Source organism: Salmo trutta, chromosome 24, assembly GCF_901001165.1.
Source record: "Salmo trutta chromosome 24, fSalTru1.1, whole genome shotgun sequence".
Taxonomy (NCBI): Eukaryota; Metazoa; Chordata; class Actinopteri; order Salmoniformes; family Salmonidae; genus Salmo; species Salmo trutta.
Window position 1 is genome coordinate 21470321 of NC_042980.1, and position 18587 is coordinate 21488907.

General features: G+C 43.8%; 1 protein-coding gene across 1 annotated transcript in view; it reads left to right on the top strand.

Annotated features, from left to right (window-relative positions):
• Nucleotides 1-548: 548 nt before the first annotated feature.
• dgkg (diacylglycerol kinase, gamma) overlaps nt 549-18587 on the top strand; it is a 165132-nt gene continuing 147093 nt past the window's right edge. The window contains exon 1 of the mRNA XM_029711460.1: nt 549-1233. The gene's annotated coding sequence lies outside the window, so the exon portion shown is untranslated. The remainder of the gene's footprint in view (nt 1234-18587) is intronic.

The following is an 18587-nucleotide window of genomic DNA, read 5'->3' on the forward strand; positions in this document are numbered from 1 at the left end:
GTCAACAACATTATCTGGGTATGAGTTAACAGAATATTAACTTTTAAAAGAAAGATTTTCTATTGACAGCTACTTTAATGAAGTTGAAATAAGTTCAGTGTAAGATAAATTGGCAAACAAACAGAGGTGAGGTAGTGAGAAGACAACAGAAGAGATAGAAAAGACAGAAAGAGAGAAAGAGCATGCTCTCTCCGGTTTCTCTGACTATACATTATCCCTTTTTAGCTCAAATTTGTCAGGAAATAATGCAGGATTTCTGTAAAATTAACATGAACCTGTGTGTGTGTGTGTGTGTGTGTGTGTGTGTGTGTTGCTGTGCATGTGTGTGATGATGGTTGTTTTTGAGTAGAAGACCCACTTGAATTTTCCCATGAATTGTCTTTTCTAAGAAATGGCCTGCACAATAGGCCAATACATTGAAATTATATATTTGGAATTCTCTGAGATATACTACCAACACACAGGATGCACTGTGAGTGAGGGAGGGAGGGAGATGGGGAGGGAGAGGAAGAAGGGGAGGGGGAGAGGGAGAGAGAGAGGCACGAGCTTTAGTGGTTTACAGGGTAGGGGGGCTGGAGGCGCTGTGGCAAAGCAGTGTCGATAAGAGAGAGAGAGATAAAGAGAGAGATTGATGGAGAGAGCGGGAGAGTGAACAGCTCTATGTAAACAGGGTGTCAGAAAAGAAAGTGCAGGGACGTTTCCAGCCTGCTAAGGCTGGGAAAATAAACACATACGATCTGCAAAGCAACACTCACTAGGGCAGAGAGGGAAACGGAGAGAAGAGAGAGACAGGGAGGAAACTGAACAGAGAGAGTCGGTGACAGTGAGAGAGACAGAGAGTGAGAGAGAGACAGAGAGAGGAAGCTATATAGCAACAGAGCGAAGGAGAGGAACTAAGCAAAAGGGAGAGAGAGGAAAAAAGCTTAATTAATTCAGGCTGAATGGGAGGGAGGGATGTTGCTGCCTCTGCCGGGGCTCCAGTGCCTTTGCTGTGCCTCTCTGTGTAGCTGGAGCTGTGTAGCTGGAGCTGTGTAGCTGGAGCTGTGTTGTGTAGCTGTGGCTCTGCTCTTTGTAGCTATAGCTGCCTGTTTGTGTTGTGAGGGGCTCGCTGCTCTGCTCACGGGGGAAGGGAGAGCAACCTATGCCCCGGGCAGCTTGGAACGGACTGCCTATCAACCCATACTGAAGGAAGGAACACGCACACAGACAGCAAAACTACTGGGATGGGCAAAGGTATGGGACAAGCTGTGATTCTCTGTATCTCTATCTCTGTCACTGTGTTTCTCTCTCTGTTTATCTCAATGTTTCTCTCATTCTCTGTTTATCTCCATGTTTCTCTCTCTTTTTTTCGCAGACAATCATTGTCCATTGATTATTACTTTCTGACCAGCCCTTGACCGCTTTCTCGCTCTCACATCTGTCCCTGTTTCGCTGGAATGTGTGTGTGTGTGTGCGTTTATTTGTCCTTCCATCTTGCCAAGTGTCTTTGACTTTCACTCATTCGGCTTGGTCCTAAGTAACAGTGTGTCTTGATATCTTGGTTGTTGTGGTCAGTCTGTTAGTGAAAATGACACTAAAACTTGTTTCGGTCTAATGGGGGACAGTGTGTGTGCTTGTGCTGATTGTGGATATGATGGATGTATGGGTAATATGGTGGGGCCATAAAGAAACACAGTTAATCTGTCGTTCCACTGAACTCACCCTGCTGTCCTTTCTCTCAGACACATCAAGCTGGATGTATTTCTTATATATATCTTATATTTAGCCATGTTGGATGATTTCTAAGACAGATAGTCATGTTTTGGACATATTTGTAGAATGTCTACATACACATAAATGTGGATGAACAGTAGGGGAGAGTGGGGTAAGTTGAGCTATTTTTTACATTCAGCATCACTCCATCAAGGGAAATATAGTATTCTTTCTATCAAAGATATCTACATATATTTCAGGATGTTGTGTATCCCTGGAAATAATCAGAATTATTGCAAACATTAGAGTTTAGAAAAAATTGCTTGTCCAAAATAAGTGGTCTCTTGGCAGAATTTACCCCGGGTATGGGTAAATTGAGCCGCAGCACAGAGTAAGTTAAGCCGTCTACAAATTTCTGTACTGATTTAAATATTAAAACCATGTCAATCTTTATTTATTTTATCTTTATACCCTGATGAAGACAGCTTGTCTATCGAAACGTTGGACATAAATATTTTTGCATCTGACCTCCTAGAGTGTGTGGCTCTCCTTTATTTTTGTAAGTGTTCCACTCCGCTAGCCAGCACCTCGCCTAAATAGGTGTGTTTCTTTCGCCTCTAGATCTTTATTTCCCAAACACAGTTCAAGACAATCACAATCACTTTTTTGTCTCTTTAATCATTTTAAGTATATTTGAACACAGGCTTAACACCTAAAACATCTTTGTTATTTTTTTAAACACAGGTTCTATTGTTACCTCATATTCCAGCGATAATGCCTTGCATTACGCCTGGGAAGAAACCACCTGCTCAACTTACCTCATGGCCATTGGCTCAACCTACCTCATGGCCATTGGCTCAACCTACCTCATGGCCATTGGCTCAACTTACCCAAAGGCAAACACTTTGACTATATTAGCCCACACAGCTACAAGGATGCATTTTCATGTTAGGTAAAGGACTTCATATTGAAGCTTATATTGCATCCACCTAACTGATGTTTAGAACAATCTTAAAATGATCTACTTTGGTTTAGATACGGGCATCAGGAAACCTCTGATACGATACATTAATTTGACTTGGTGAAAATCCGTTTTTTGGACTTAACTTGCTTATCACTTTTTCCAAGTGGTTTCTTCCTTTACAGACTCCATGAAATTATGACCTCTTCCTAAATATTTTGTCAAATGATCCATTTTGTGTATGGTTTGATAGAAACAAGGGTGGCTCAACTTATCCCCTTTTTGTCATGGTTTATGTCTCACAAGAGCTTGTGTTGTCTGAAGAGTTGCATTCTCATAAATAGATTCTAATTTAGCGCATTTTCACACATTAAAAAAATGCAGCACATTCTTGACTGTGCTGCTGTGAGACGGGTCGAGTGATAGCTGTCACAGATTTCCAGTCCTCCCCTCTGTTTGTCAAGTCTCTCTCTCTCTCTCTCTCGCTCTCTCTGTGTGTGTGTGTGTGTGTACCATGTGATTCAGGCGCCAGACTTTGATCAAATCGAATCAGCACTCTTAATTACGCCTCATCATCCAATTACCGAAAGCAATGGTTATTCACGCCCAGACCGGATGCCTGATTCGCAGGCTGGATAATAGACAATGTAGGATGCTTCTGTTCTTGCACGATACACCGAGTGAAGACCTGCCTGCCTACAGAGACTGAGGAGGAATGAGAGTCTCATTCACCACTAGCTAATTGACTATGCTGCTCACGTTCTCCGAGCTCCAATCAAATTGTATTGGTCACATACACATGGTTAGCAGATGTTATTGCGAGTGTAGCAAAATGCTTATGCTTCTAGATCTGACAGTGCAGCAATATCTAACAGGTAATATCTAACAATTCCACAACAAAACCTAATACACACAATCTAGTAAAGGAATAGGATAAGACTATATAAGTATAAAATATATGGATGAGCAGTGACAGATCGGCTAAGACAGTAAAGAATAGATAGTGTATAGAAGGATACAGTATACAGTATATACATATGAGATGAGTAATGCGAGATATGTAAACATTCTTAAAGTGGCATTAATGAAGTGGCTAGTGTTCCATTTATTAAAGTGGCCAACAAAATATTGCATCACAAATGGCTATTTTCTATGTGGTGCACTATATTTGCTTGGAGCCATACAAAAGTATTGCACTGCCATTTGGGATTCAAACAAAGACATATGTTTAGCCCAGTTATCAGAAAAGGCAAAGATGCCCATCTGTAACCATATTATTAGAATGAGAGGTTCTATGTCCATTCTACTCATTTCTAATTGTGTGGTTACAGCTTATCATCTTTGCCTTTGAATGGAGAATCGATGTTCTACTCATTCTATGGCTGTAACTAATGTTGGGTAACATGTTGTTGCTTTCTCTCTTGGGAAGTTTATCAATAGTCCTAGGTCAAATTAAGATAATGCAATGTCTGATAGTAGTGATTTCATTACAATGGTAGATATTGTGATTTCATATGTCAAACAAAGCAAATGTAATTGGACAAAATAGTCGTAACCCGTGGTTTATACACGTTTCTCTTGGGTATTCGATCTAATGTGGAGTCGTGCTGAATTATCAAGTTAGTTATTGCTTTTGTAATGAATAACTCATCCTGCGAATGTCTGTAGGTAGGGAGCCGCCTCTCTGTGTGGTGGCAGTTTAACAATCTGATGGTCTTGAGATAGAAGCTGTTTGTACTTGATGATCTTTTTTGCCTTCCTGTGACATCGGGTGTTTTAGGTGCCCTGGAGGGCAGGTAGTTTGCCCCGGTGATGCGTTGTGCAGACCGCACCACCCTCTGGAGAACCCTGCGGTTGTGGGCGGTGCAGTTGCCATACCAGGTGGTGATACAGCCCGACAGGATGCTCTCAATTGTGCAGCTGTAAAAGTTAAGGAGGGTTTTCGGGGACACGCCACAATTTTCCAGGCTCCTGAGGTTGAAGAGGCACTGTTGTGCCTTCTTCACCACACTGTCTGTGTGCATGAATCATTTCAGTTTGTCGGTGATATGTACACCGAAAAACTTAAAACTTTCTACCTTCTCCACTGCTGTCCCATCGATGCGGATAGGGGGGTGCTCCCTTTGCTGTTTCCTGAAGTCCACAATCATCTCTGTTGTTTTGCTGACATTGAGTGAGAGGTTATTTTCCTGACACCACACTCCGAGGGCCCTCACCTCCTCCCTGTAGGCTGTCTCGTCATTGTTAGTAATCAGCCTACCACTGTAGTGTTGTCTGCAACCTTGATGATTGAGTTGGAGGCGTGCATGGCCATGCAGTCGTGGGTGAACAGGGAGTACAGGAGGGGCTGAGAATGCACCCCTGTGGGGCCCCAGTGTTGATGATCAGTGGAGTGGAGATGTTTTTTCCTTCCTTCACCACCTGGGGGCGGCCCATCAGGAAGTACAGGACCCAGTTGCACAGGGCGGGGTCGAGACCCAGGGTCTCAAGCTTAATGATGAGCTTGGAGGGTACTATGGTGTTGAATGCTGAGCTGTAGACAACGAACAGCATTCTTACACAGGTATTCCTCTTGCCCAGGTGCGATAGGGCAGTGTGCATTGTGATGGCGATTGCATCGTCTGTGGACCTATTGGGGCGGTAAGCAAATTGGAGTGGGTCTAGGGTGACAGGTAGGGTGGAGGTGATATGATCCTTGACTAGTCTCTCAAAGGACTACATGATGACAGAAGTGAGTGCTATGGGGCGATAGTCATTTAGTTCAGTTACCTTAGCTTTCTTGGGAACAGGAACAAATGGTGGCCATCATGAATTATGTGGGGACAGCAGACTGAGATAGGGATTGATTGAATATGTCCGTGAACACACCAGCCAGCTGGTCTGCGCATGCTCTGAGGACGTGGCTAGGGATGCCATCTGTGCCGGCAGCCTTGCTAGGGTTAACAAGTTTAAATGTTTTACTCACATCGGCCATGGAAAAGGAGAACCCACAGTCTTTGGTAGCTGGCCTTGTCGGTGGCACTGTATTGTCCTCAAAGCGCACAAAGAAGTTGTTTAATTTGTCTGGGAGCAAGACGTTGATGTCCGCGACGGGGCTGGTTTTCTTTTTGTAATCCGTGATTGTCTGTAGACCCTGAGACATACGTCCCGCATTTGAGCCGCTGAATTGCGACTCCACTTTGTCTCTATATTGACGCTTTGCTTGTTTGATTGCCTTACGGAGGGAATAACTACACTGTTTGTATTCGGCCATGTTTCCAGTTGCCTTGTCATGATTAAATGCGGTGGTACGTGCTTTCAGTTTTGCGCAAATGCTGCCATCAATCCACGGTTTCTGGTTAGGGAAGGTTTTAATAGTCACAGTGGGTACAACATCTCTTATACACTTCCTTATAAACTCGCTTACCGAGTCGGCGTATACATCAATGTTATTGTCTGAAGCTACCCTTTCTGTTTTAGTTTCTGCCTATTTGATTGTGAGGAATTCTAGGTCAGGTGAACAAAAGGACTTGAGTTCTTGTATGTTGTTACAATTACGCCATGAGTTGTTAATCATAAAACATACACTCCCGCCCTTCTTCTTACCAGAGAGATGCTTGTTCCTGTCAGCGCGATGCACTGAAAATCCCGTTGGCTGTACGGACTCCAACAGCATGTCCCCAGCTAACCATGTCTCCATGAAACAGAGTATGTTACAATCCCGGATATCTCTGTAGAAAACAACTCTTGCCTTAATTTTGTTGACTTTGTTACCTAGGGACTGGACATTAGCGAGTAATATACTCGGAAGCGGTGGGTTGTGAGCACGCATCCGAAGCCTCAATAAAAGACTGCTCCAGCACCCTCTTCTCTGGCGGCTTTGTTTTGGGTTGGCCTCTGGAATCAGTTCAGAGAGATAGAGACCGCTGGGAAATCAGAGGGTGCACATGCCTGTGTGTGTGTGTAGTGTGTGTGCCTGCGTAGGTGTGCGTAAGTGTGTTTTTTATGTGTGTGTCTACTGTAGGAGGGTCTGTGGTGGCACTTAGATTAATGTTTACATCATCCACGATAAAAGGAGGTTGTCAGGGTTAGGTTAGGTTTGTAATAGCAGGTAGTGGTTAAGGAAGTGAAAAGATGGGAGACATTGACAGTGACGTCCCACTGTAGCCATTGTGGACAGCTCCTGTTTCGTGACATGAAGTGAGAAAGGATCAATAAGCGAATAAGAATATTCCTCCAGTGGTTCCATGTTATTAACATGACCAATCTCATAGGATGTCTCCAGGTGCTTGATTAATAACAGAAAATTGCATCCCAAATGGCTACTTCTTATGTAGTGCACTATATTTGCTTAGTCCACTGCGTAGTAAATAGGGTGCCATTTGGGATTCAACCAAAGGCATCTGTTAAGCCCAATTATTAGAAAAGGAAAAGATGCCCATCTGTAACCATATTATTAGAATGAGAGGTTCTATGTCCACTCTACTCATTTCTAATTGTGTGGTTACAGCTTATCGTTTTTGCCTTTGAATGGGGAATCTTGTTCTACTCGTTCTAATTCTATGGCTGTAACTAATGTTGGGTAACATGTTGTTGCTTTCTCTCTTGGGAAGTTTATCAATAGTCCTAGGTCAAAATTGACCGGCCACCCCAGGTGGTAAGGGTAGGTAACAACACATCCGCCACCCTGATCCTCAACACGGGGGCCCCTCAGGGGTGCGTGCTCAGTCCCCTCCTGTACTCCCTGTTCACTCATGACTGCACAGCCAGGCACGATTCCAACACCATCATTAAGTTTGCTGATGACACAACAGTGGTAGGCCTGATCACTGACAATGATGAGACAGCCTATAGGGAGGAGGTCATAGACCTGACCGTGTGGTGCAAGGACAACAACCTCTCCCTCAACGTGATCAAGACAAAGGAGATGATTGTGGACTACAGGAAAAATAGGACCGAACATGCCCCCATTCTCATCGACGGGGCTGTAATGGAGCAGGTTGAGAGCTTCAAGTTCCTTGGTGTCCACATCACCAACAAACTAACATGGTCAAGCACACCAAGACAGTCGTGAAGAGGGCACGACAAAACCCATTCCCCTTCAGGAGAATAAAAAGATTTGGCATTGGTCCTCAGATTGTCAAAAGGTTTTACAGCTGCACCATCAAGAGCATACTGACGGTTGCATCACTGCCTGGTATGGTAAATGCTCAGCCTCCGACCGCAAGGCACTGCAGAGGGTAGTGCGTATGGCCCAGTACATCACCATGGCCAAGCTTCCTGCCATCCAGGACCTCTATACCAGGCAGTGTCAGAGGAAGGCCCTAAAAATTGTCAAAGACTCCGGCCACCCTAGTCATAGACTGTTCTCTCTGCTACCGCATGGCAAGCGGTACCGGTGCGCCAAGTCTAGGTCCACGAGGCTTCTAAACAGCTTCTACCTCCAAGCCATAAGACTCCTGAACATCTAATCAAATGGCTAACCAGACTATTTGCACCCCCCCCCCCCCCCCCCCCCCCCCGCTGCTTCTACTCTCTGTTATTATCTATGCATTGTCCCTTTAACTCTACCTACAGTGGGGGGAAAAAGTATTTGACCCCCTGCTGATTTTGTACGTTTGCCCACTGATAAAGAAAGGTTCAGTCTATAATTTTAAAGGTACGTTTATTTGAACAGTGAGAGACAGAATAACAACAAAAGTATCCAGAAAAACGCATGTCAAAAATGTTATAAATTGATTTGCATTTTAATGAGGGAAATAAGTATTTGACCCCCTCTCAATCAGAAAGATTTCTGGCTCCCAGGTGTCTTTTATACAGGTAACGAGCTGAGATTAGGAGCACACTCTTAAAGGGAGTGCTCCTAACCGCAGCTTGTTACCTGTAAAAAAGACACCTGTCCACAGAATCAATCATTTACATTTACGTAATTTAGCAGACGCTCTTATCTAGAGCGACTTACAAATTGGAGCAATCAATCAATCAGATTCCAAACTCTCCACCATGGCCAAGACCAAAGAGCTCTCCAAGGATGTCAGGGACAAGATTGTAGACCTACACAAGGCTGGAATGGGCTACAAGACCATCGCCAAGCAGCTTGGTGAGAAGGTGACAACATTTGGTGCGATTATTCGCAAATGGAAGAAACACAAAAGAACTGTCAATCTCCCTCGGCCTGGGGCTCCATGCAAGATCTCACCTCGTGGGGTTGCAATGATCATGAGAACGGTGAGGAATCAGCCCAGAACTACATGGGAGGATCTTGTCAATGATTTCAAGGCAGCTGGGACCATAGTCACCAAGAAATCAATTGGTAACACACTACGCCGTGAAGGACTGAAATCCTGCAGCGCCGCAAGGTCCCCCTGCTCAAGAAAGCACATATACATGCCCGTCTGAAGTTTGCCAATGAACATCTGAATGATTCAGAGGACAACTGGGTGAAAGTGTTGTGGTCAGATGAGACCAAAATGGAGCTCTTTGGCATCAACTCAACTCGCCGTGTTTGGAGGAGGAGGAATGCTGCCTATGACCCCAAGAACACCATCCCCACCATCAAACATGGAGGTGAAAACATTATGCTTTGGGGGTGTTTTTCTGCTAAGGGGACAGGACAACTTCACCGCATCAAAAGGAAAGATGGACGAGGCCATGTACCGTCAAATCTTCGGTGAGAACCTCCTTCCCTCAGCCAGGGCATTGAAAATGGGTCGTGGATGGGTATTCCAGCATGACAATGACCCAAAACACACGGCCAAGGCAACAAAGGAGTGGCTCAAGAAGAAGCACATTAAGGTCCTGGAGTGGCCTAGCCAGTCTCCAGACCTTAATCCCATAGAAAATCTGTGGAGGGAGCTGAAGGTTCGAGTTGCCAAACGTCAACCTCGAAACCTTAATGACTTGGAGAAGATCTGCAAAGAGGAGTGGGACAAAATCCATCCTCAGATGTATGCAAACCTGATGGCCAACTACAAGAAACGTCTGATCCTCTGTGATTGCCAACAAGGGTTTTGCCACCAACGACTAAGTCATGTTTTGCAGAGGGGTCAAATACTTATTTCCCTCATTAAAATACAAATCATTTTATAACATTTTTGACATGCGTTTTTCTGGATTTTGTTGTTGTTATTCTGTCTCTCACTGTTCAAATAAACCTACCATTAAAATTATAGACTGATAATTTCTTTGTAAGTGGGCAAATGTACAAAATCAGCAGGGGATCAAATACTTTTTTCCCCCACTGTACATGTAAATATTACCTCAAGTACTTCGACACCGGTGCTCCCGCACATTGACTCTGTACCGGTACCCCCTGTATATAGCCCCGCTATTGTTATTTACTGCTGCTCTTTAATTATTTGTTATTCTTATCTCTTACTTTGAAAATATATATTTTCTTAAAACTGCATTGTTGATTTTAAGGGCTTGTAAGTAAGCATTTCACTGTAAGGTCTACACCTGTTGTATTCGGCGCATGTGACAAATAACATTTTAATTTGATTTGATTTGTCAAAAAAGTCAAGTGTAATGTGACACAATAGTCATAACTCGTGGTTTATACATGTTTCTCTTGGGTACTCAATCTAATGTGGAGTCGTGCTGAATTATCGAGTTCGTTTTGGCTTTTGTAATGAATAACCCATCCTGTGAATTTTTATATTCAGAGCCCATAGTAAGATACTCTACATGACTAAATCTAAATGATGTTTTCATGTTCAATAAAAACCCTCTTACCTCTGATGTACAGGTGTTCATTTTCATCATATAAATGTTTGCCTCTCAGTCTGGTTGTCTCCCAGCCCCAGGCCTCTTCAGAACTAGCCCTCCCAGAAGGGATAAGGAACAACCCGAGTCTGGGGATGTGAACGGGCCTGGTCTTGCTTGCCCATGCATGGCCTTTTGTATCTAGTACTGTAGCTTGGCTTCACCACCACCACGACAGGCACAATTCCACAATTTCATACCAATCCCCCTGTTGCCATGACACCCAGCAGCCCCTCCATAAATACTTGTGGTATTTTTGAGCCTCCCCCCGCCCTCAAGAGAATAGAGAGCCCTAACGGCCGGGCTGCGGAGCTCTGAGGCTTTCTCAGCTAAGGAGGTGCACAGGGGGGAGAAAGCTGAATAATAACAGTCAAGCTACATTTTGTGTGATGAGTAGTTAGGAGAGGCACTAAGTACAAGATCCTATTTAGAAAGATGACAGAGATGAGTTGTGATTACATGGATGAGAGGTGCTAATTGTGTGTTTGTCTCGATCAAGAAGAAGGATTGTGTGTGTGTGTGTGCGCGCGCGTGTGAGCGTTAGCGTGCATTTCTGCATGCATGCCGTGTGTGTGTGTGTGTGTGTGTGTGTGTCTGTGTGTGTGTGTGTGTGTGTGTGCATGCGTGCATGCGTGCATGTGTGTGTTTGACTGTTTCTGCATCCTGTCTGACGTAGCGACAGAGCAAATCATGGACAAATACCATTTATGGGCAAAGTCCAAGCTCCCTCAATCGAGGGCCCTAAGGTTGACCATGCTCCAGTTGACCATGCTCTCTTACTAAACTAACAGGATATGAAAGATTTGACTTGAACTTTGCCTTTGGTCTGTACCCCGTTCCTCATGTCTTGTCAGAACATCTAATGAAATTCAGTCAAACCTCCAATCCACAGTTATCGGCACAAGAGTGATGAGCTGCTATACTGTAGCTGATGATGAGCCTGGCTGAGTCAGGAAGGACGATCAAAGAGCAGGGCTCAAGTGGTTCTATCCCTATTAGACTGACCTGTATACCCAACTACACTTCAGTGGGCTGCTGGATGCTCAATTAATAAGGCATGATGCTTTTTCCTCTGTGTTTCAATCCGGGTGTGTCATTCAAATGTACTATTAGTCCCATTCAAATTGAGTTATGGCAAGGCAGTTCATAGAGCTTCATAGAACTGATCCTAGATCGATGACTGTGAACGTTTGAGAATAAGCTAAGATGTTACATATTTTAAGGTGTTGCCTATGTGGTCTTCACAATGATGAAGAACACACATGCAAGCAGGTGGCACCCAAATAAACAGTAGGGGATTGCAGGTGTGCGCAGGTCAGACTCATTCCTTACGGATGAATGTTCATAGTGACCTTATAGGTTCAGGGTCAGTGCATATCTTGCTTGCTAGTGTTCTTTAGCTATGATACATGAAAATGTATTTTGCAAGCTATGAAAGAATCACCGACATTTTTCTTTAGAGCATTGATTTTTTGGTGAGTACCGTAATTTCCGGACTATTAAGCGCACCTGAATATAAGCCGCACACACTGAATTAAAAAAAAAAAAATATTTTGAACATAAATAAGCCGCACATGTCTATAAGCCGCAGGTGCCTACCGGTACATTGAAACAAATTAACTTTACACAGGCTTTAACTTTACACGGCTTGTAACAAAAATAAATAGGCTTTAATGAAACACAGCTTGTAACAAAAATAAATAGGCTTTAACGAAACACGGCTTGTAACAAAAAATAAAAAATTAGTAGTAAGCTTTAGTTGTCTTTTTGCACTGAGTCAATTCCTCACGCTGCTGTTTCCAACGTCTTATCATCGACTCATTAAGACCAAGCTCCCGTGCAGCAGCTCTATTTCCTTTTCCAACAGCCAGATCAATCGCCTTCAACTTGAAAGCTGCATCATATGCATTTCTCCGTGTCTTTGCCATGATGAGGGTGACAAAATGACTACCATAATCAGAATGATGGGAAGTTTGAGAGGGCTCGATTTAATCTAAACAGTAAACAAAAAAGTTGTTTGACCTTAACCCGTTCAGCAATTTCATTGGGTCTAAAAAACTGAGCACGTCACAGAATGTGTTTTAAAAAAAAAAAAAAATTTGAAAGCGGGAAACATCCATATATTAGCTGCGTCATTGTTTAAGCCGCGAGGTTCAAAGCCTGGGAAAAAAGTTGCGGCTTATAGTCCGGAATTTACAGTAGCTGTTTGAGGCTCAGCATTTTAGTCTTGTAGACCGTAAGCAACGTGCAGCAGAAGACTACAGAGAAACTGTTCTATGATCAAAAAAAGGTTTATCTTTATTCCTTCTTTGCATTGCTTTAAACACTAAGTGGACTACAAAATTGCAGTTTAGTATTTAGTATTCAGTTGTTTGGAGCTTGGGCTGTGATGCTGCAGCGTGTAGGCCAGGCAGACAGGCTGTTGTGTTGTGTGGTAGTTCAAGCTGAACTGTTTTTTTATTAAGAATTTTTTACTCAGAAAGTCATCTGGACCTCCAGCTTGTCAGTAAACAAAAACTGTCTTAGAGATTTTAGGTGCAACTGCCATGACAACTGCCAGTCGAAATTCCTTCCTCAACCATCTGTAATTTTCTTTCTTGAATTGCCCTCTCACACACTGAGACCATTAGGGTCATGGAAAAGGTTAATGTCAATTCCATTCAGTCAAGTCAGGGAGAATTTTCCTCATTCAGTGTATTTATTGAATTGGCTGAATTTAAATTAATTTGACCCTTACCCTGGTTACAGTCGGAAGCCTTCGACACAGTGACACTTCGATTCAACATTTGCTTGTCCTCTTTCCTGAGTGCCCCACTGTTGACATGGTTTTCTTTTGTTACCCAGTAAATGGGTTGTTTTTTCCAGACCAGCAATTATTCATATTTCTGTTGATATATGGACCTGTTTAATATCTGTAGCCCCTGTCCTTAGCTCTCTTCCCTACACACACACAGGCACATAATACCAAGTGGAATAAATAGACAGTGAGTGACGATAACTTGGCAATACAGTATACACAGGGTACCAGTGCCGAGTCGACTGGCAGTGATACGAGGTCATTGACTAATGATTAGAGCATTGGCCAGTAACCGAAGGGTTGATGGTTCAAATACCCCAGCCGACAAGGTGAAAACCTGTCGATGTGCCCTTGAGCAAGGCCCTTAACCCTAATTTGCTCCAGTGGCACCATACTACTCTGGCTGACCCTGTAAAATAGCACATTTCACTGCCCTTATCTGGTGTACAAAACATTAGGAACACCTGCTCTTTACATGACATTGACTGACCAGGTGAAAGCTATGACCCCTTATTGATGTCACCTGTTAAAATCACTTCAATTAGTGTAGATGAAGGGGAGGAGACAGATTAAAGAAGGATTTTTAAGCCTTGAGATAATTGAGACATGGATCTTGTATGTGTGCCATTCAGAGGGTGAACGGGCAAGACAAAAGGCTTAAGTGCCTTTGAACGATAGAAGTTGCCAGGCGCACCGGTTTGAGTGTGTCAATAAATGCAACGCTGCTGGGTTTTTCACTCTCAACAGTTTCCTCTGTGTATCAAGAATGGTCCGTCACCCAAAAGACATCCAGACAACTTGACACATCTGTGGAAAGCATTGGAGTCAACACGGGCCAGCATCCCTGTGGAACACTTTCAACACCTTGTAGAGTCCATGCCCCGAATTAATTGAGGATGTTCTGAGGGCAAAAGGCGGTGCAACTCAATATTAGGAATGTGTTCCTAATGTTTTGTACACTAAGTGTATGTGTCAATAAAACATTTTATTCATATATTTTTTGGTAGGGATAAAGTGACTAGGCAATAGAATAGATAATAAACAGTAGCATTTAGTATTTATCAGTTTTGTGGCTTGGGGTAGAAGCTGTTAAGTTTCAGACTTGGTACATCGGTACCGCTTGCCGTGCGGTAGCAGAGAGAACAGTCTATGACTTGGGTGGCTGGAGTCTTTGACAATTTTTAGGGCCTTCCTCTGACACTACCTTGTATAGAAGTCATGGATGTCAGCTCGGCCCCAATGATGTACTGGGTTATGCGCACTACAGTCTGTAGCGCTTTGTGGTCGAATGCCAAGCAGTTGCGATACCAAATGGTGATGCAGCCAGTCAAGATTCTCTCATTGGTGCAGCTGTAGAACTTTTTGACGATCTGAGGGCCCATGCCAAATCTTTTCAGGCTCCTAATGGGAAAGAGGTGTTGTCGTGCATTCTTCACGACTGAGTTGGTGTGTGTGGACCATGATAATTACTTAGTGATGTGGACACCGAGGAACTTGAAAATCTCGACCCGCTCCACTACAACCTATGTGGATGGGGATGTGCTTGGCACTCCGTTTCCTGTAGTCCATGATCAGCTCCTTTGCTGAGGTTGTGGGACTACCAGGTCACTGACTTCCTCCCTGTCTCATCGTTGTCGGTGATCAAGCCAACCACCGTTGTGTTGTCAGAAAACGTAATAATGGTGCTGGAGTCGTGGGCTGCCACACAGTCATGGGTGAACAGCGAATACAGGAGGGGACTAAGCACACACCCCTGAGGGGCCCCCGTATTGACAGTCAGCGTGGAGGATGTATTGTTGCCTACCCTCACCACCTGGGGGCAGCCCATCAGGAAGTCCAGGATACAGTTGCAGAGGGAAATGTTCAGTCTCAGGTTCCTGAGCTTAGTGATGAGCTTGGAGCGCACTATGGTGTTGAACACTGAGCTGTAGTCAATGAACAGCATTCTCACATAGGTTTTCCTTTTGTCCAGGTGGGAGAGGGCAGTGTGGAGTGCAATAGAGATTGCATCATCTGTGGATCTGTTGATGTGGTATGCAAATTGGAGTGGGTCCAGGGTGTCTGGGATGATGGTGTTGATGTGAGGTGTTCTCAGACATGGTTCCGTGTTGCTTGCTTCGAAGCAAATATAGAAGGAATTTAGCTAGTCTGGTAGGCTCGCATCACTGGGCATCTCGCGGCTGGGTTTCCCTTTATAATTCGTGACAGTTTGCAAGCCTAGCCACATCCCCACACTCATACAAACAAGTCACTTCAAGCTGACAGCAGATAGAGGGTCAGGGCCTATACTGACTGATGAGGAGACATTGTGATGCTTTTATCATGACTACCACAGTCACTTCCTGAAGAGGGGATCCTGTGTCCCATTGTTGCTTCCTGCCAGCAAGCATGTCCACATTGGCACAATGTGTTGCTATTGAATATATTTATATACTTAAGATGTTTCTCATATGTCACATGTACTTTATCATTGGCAGTGTACAAGTTTCATTTTTGAGGACTTTACACCAAGGAACGTTTAAACTGGAATGGCACTCTCAGTAATGGTTGCACAAAAATAACTAGTGACCTTAGAACTATAAGGTTTTATCAGAAAAATATGTTTCCAAGATAATTGGTTTTAAAGTTCAGAACACTCATTGGTTTGAATGATGCCAGCAATTTTTAATAAACATCATGAATTGGGTCATTTGCAAACCATGCCCTCAAATATTTTAATGAGCACCCAAATCTACATTATGAAGTAACTGGGCTTGGTATGGGCTAGCCCGTGCTGGGCTTGGTGTGGGCTAGCCCATGTTGGGCTGGTGTCCTTTAGCCTGTGTTGGACTGGGGTGAACTTTGTGTGGGTTAGCCTGTGGTGGGCTTAATATGGGCTAGCACCATGTTCGGGCTGATGTGGGCTAGCCCGTGTCGGGCTGATGTGGGCTAGCCCGTGTCGGGCTGATGTGGGCTAGCCCGTGTTATCTGAATGGAAGATAAACTGAATACTGGGTGAGACATGTGTGTATCAAGAGTCTCTAGGATCAGCCCCCCCCCCCCGTCTATATAATCTTATTCACTATGATCTAAAAGGCTAAATTGATACTAGATCAGTACCGAGACGCTTGTGGATATGAGTCCTAGCTGTGCCTGTCTGGCATTGGCTGTCTTTTCATTACCTTTGACTGATTATGCTCTTTCAAACTACCCCTCACTCCATGTATTTCCTTATCTCTCTCTCCCACTACCTCTCTCCCCCCCTCTCTCCCCCTCTTTCTCTGCCTCTCTCCTTTCTTCCTCCTCCCCTCTCTTCCCTTCTCCCTCTAGGGAAGGTGATGTCTTGCACCTCCATTCCTCTTTTATCGTTGTGGTGATCAGTGTCCTAATTTGGCAGTGCTGTCTCTCTAACATGCTCCAGCCATTCAGGCGAGATAAACGGCTCACTCCAGTGCAAGTTGTGCATTTATGTTTCAGTAGGTACTAGCGAGGTAGAGTACACTCGAGGTGGAGTACACGCTCACTCCCTTTAGTCCTACCTTGATTTTTCTTTACACGTTTTGCAGGTCATTCTTAAGACATTTTGCGTGTCTGTTTCCTGAATTAGGAGCGAACCGGTAAACATTTGCCCTGGTCGTAATAGAACTAGAGAGGGACGGTAAAGTTTGTTTCCCTTGGCAGTGTAAAGATAAACAGATCTGGGATCAGGCTGCGCTGTCTTGACCCTGAATACTGGCAAGACAGCACAAACAGATCTGGGACCAGGCTACCCTTGGAGAGGAATACATTCAGATGCTGATCAGTAGCTGGCTGATTGTGCGCTCAGAATTTGGACACATACAGGTGGAAGAGGAAAGTGTGAGTGTTATTTTGAGTGTTGTGTTCAAAAGAAAGACTGTAGGTGAGTGTGTGTAAGAGAGAGAGGTAGTATCATTATATAAATGTAAATCTGTTCCTTCCAATTTTGTTTTTAAATCACATCAACACATTATTGCAAGATACAGAGCTTTCAAAAACCTCAGACGAATGACATATTAAAGCTTACAGTAGAGGAAGAAACAGTGGTCAGTGAGTCTGGAGAGAGTAGTACTCGGTGTACTGTCTGACGACACTGCATATGGCTTGAGGACACAGAAAACCTCTGAGTCACCATTGTCTCTACAGTACTAGACAGGTCAGGGGTTGACTGGCATCATTTTAATTTAACGGACATTTGAGGAGTTTATCAGACCCATATGCATTGGGTGCGTAACCACCCACGGTGCTCAGAATGACAGAAATCACATTTTGATTATGGTTATTCAACTTAACAGAACATGCAACTCAAGGAATCAGCGTGCATCCTTCTTACCTATTTCCGATGGGCACTTTAAAGATGTTCTAAAAACTGCCACATTTACTTTTCATCAGCCAACAAGACGAGTAAGGAACAGAAAAATCACTAGCCTATGTCAATCTAATATCTCCCATAGTAGAAAAGTTAACTTACTATATTGGTCAGCTTGTCTTCTGTGTGAGAAATAAATAGTCTATTCCAAACAGACTTTGGGACAGTTGTAGGACAATAGATCCCAAATTCATACAACCACTAGACCTAGGCTATATTGAGTCGGGAAGCAGGTGAAACGTGTAATAAAACAAAACCAGGAACGAGACAATTCCATGTGGCTACACGCCGGTACACAATAATAATACCAACTAGTGAGGGAACATAAGAGTGACATATAAAGGGGAGGAAAGATGAAGGTAATGAAGTCCAGGTTTGAATCATAATGATTAACAGGCACGCGTAATGATGAGTGCCAGGTGTGCATAATGATGAATCCCAGGAACGGTGGTTACCGGCGACGTCGTACGCCGGAGGGGAGGAGCAGGAGAAGATGTGACAATTATTGTATTTTTTTTTAAAGCAATGAGGCTGATGCAACAGATTGCAACGTTTAGCTTAAAATGTTGATAAACTATTATTTATTTAAAACATTTTATTTAACCTTTATTTAATTAGGCAAGTGGGTTAAGCACAAATTCTTATTTACAATGACGGCCTAGCCCAGCCAAACCCTAACCCAGACGACGCTGGGCCAATTGTGCGCCGCCCTATGGGACTCCCAATCACGGCCAGTTGTGATACAGCCTGGAATCGAACTAGGGTCTGTAGTGACGCCTCTAGCACTGATATGCAATGCCTTAGACCGCTGCACCACTCGGGAGCCCACATTATAAGCGCAGCAATGCACACAAGGCAGTAGGCAATGCGCAAATGTTCGTTGCATAATGCAATTAGCTGGAAAACACCTTTGTCAAAAGTGTCACGCACATCCCACTGGGCACAGACGTCAATTCAACATCTATCCACATTGGATCAATGTCATTTCATTGAAATGACATAGAAACAACTTGATTCAACCAGTGTGT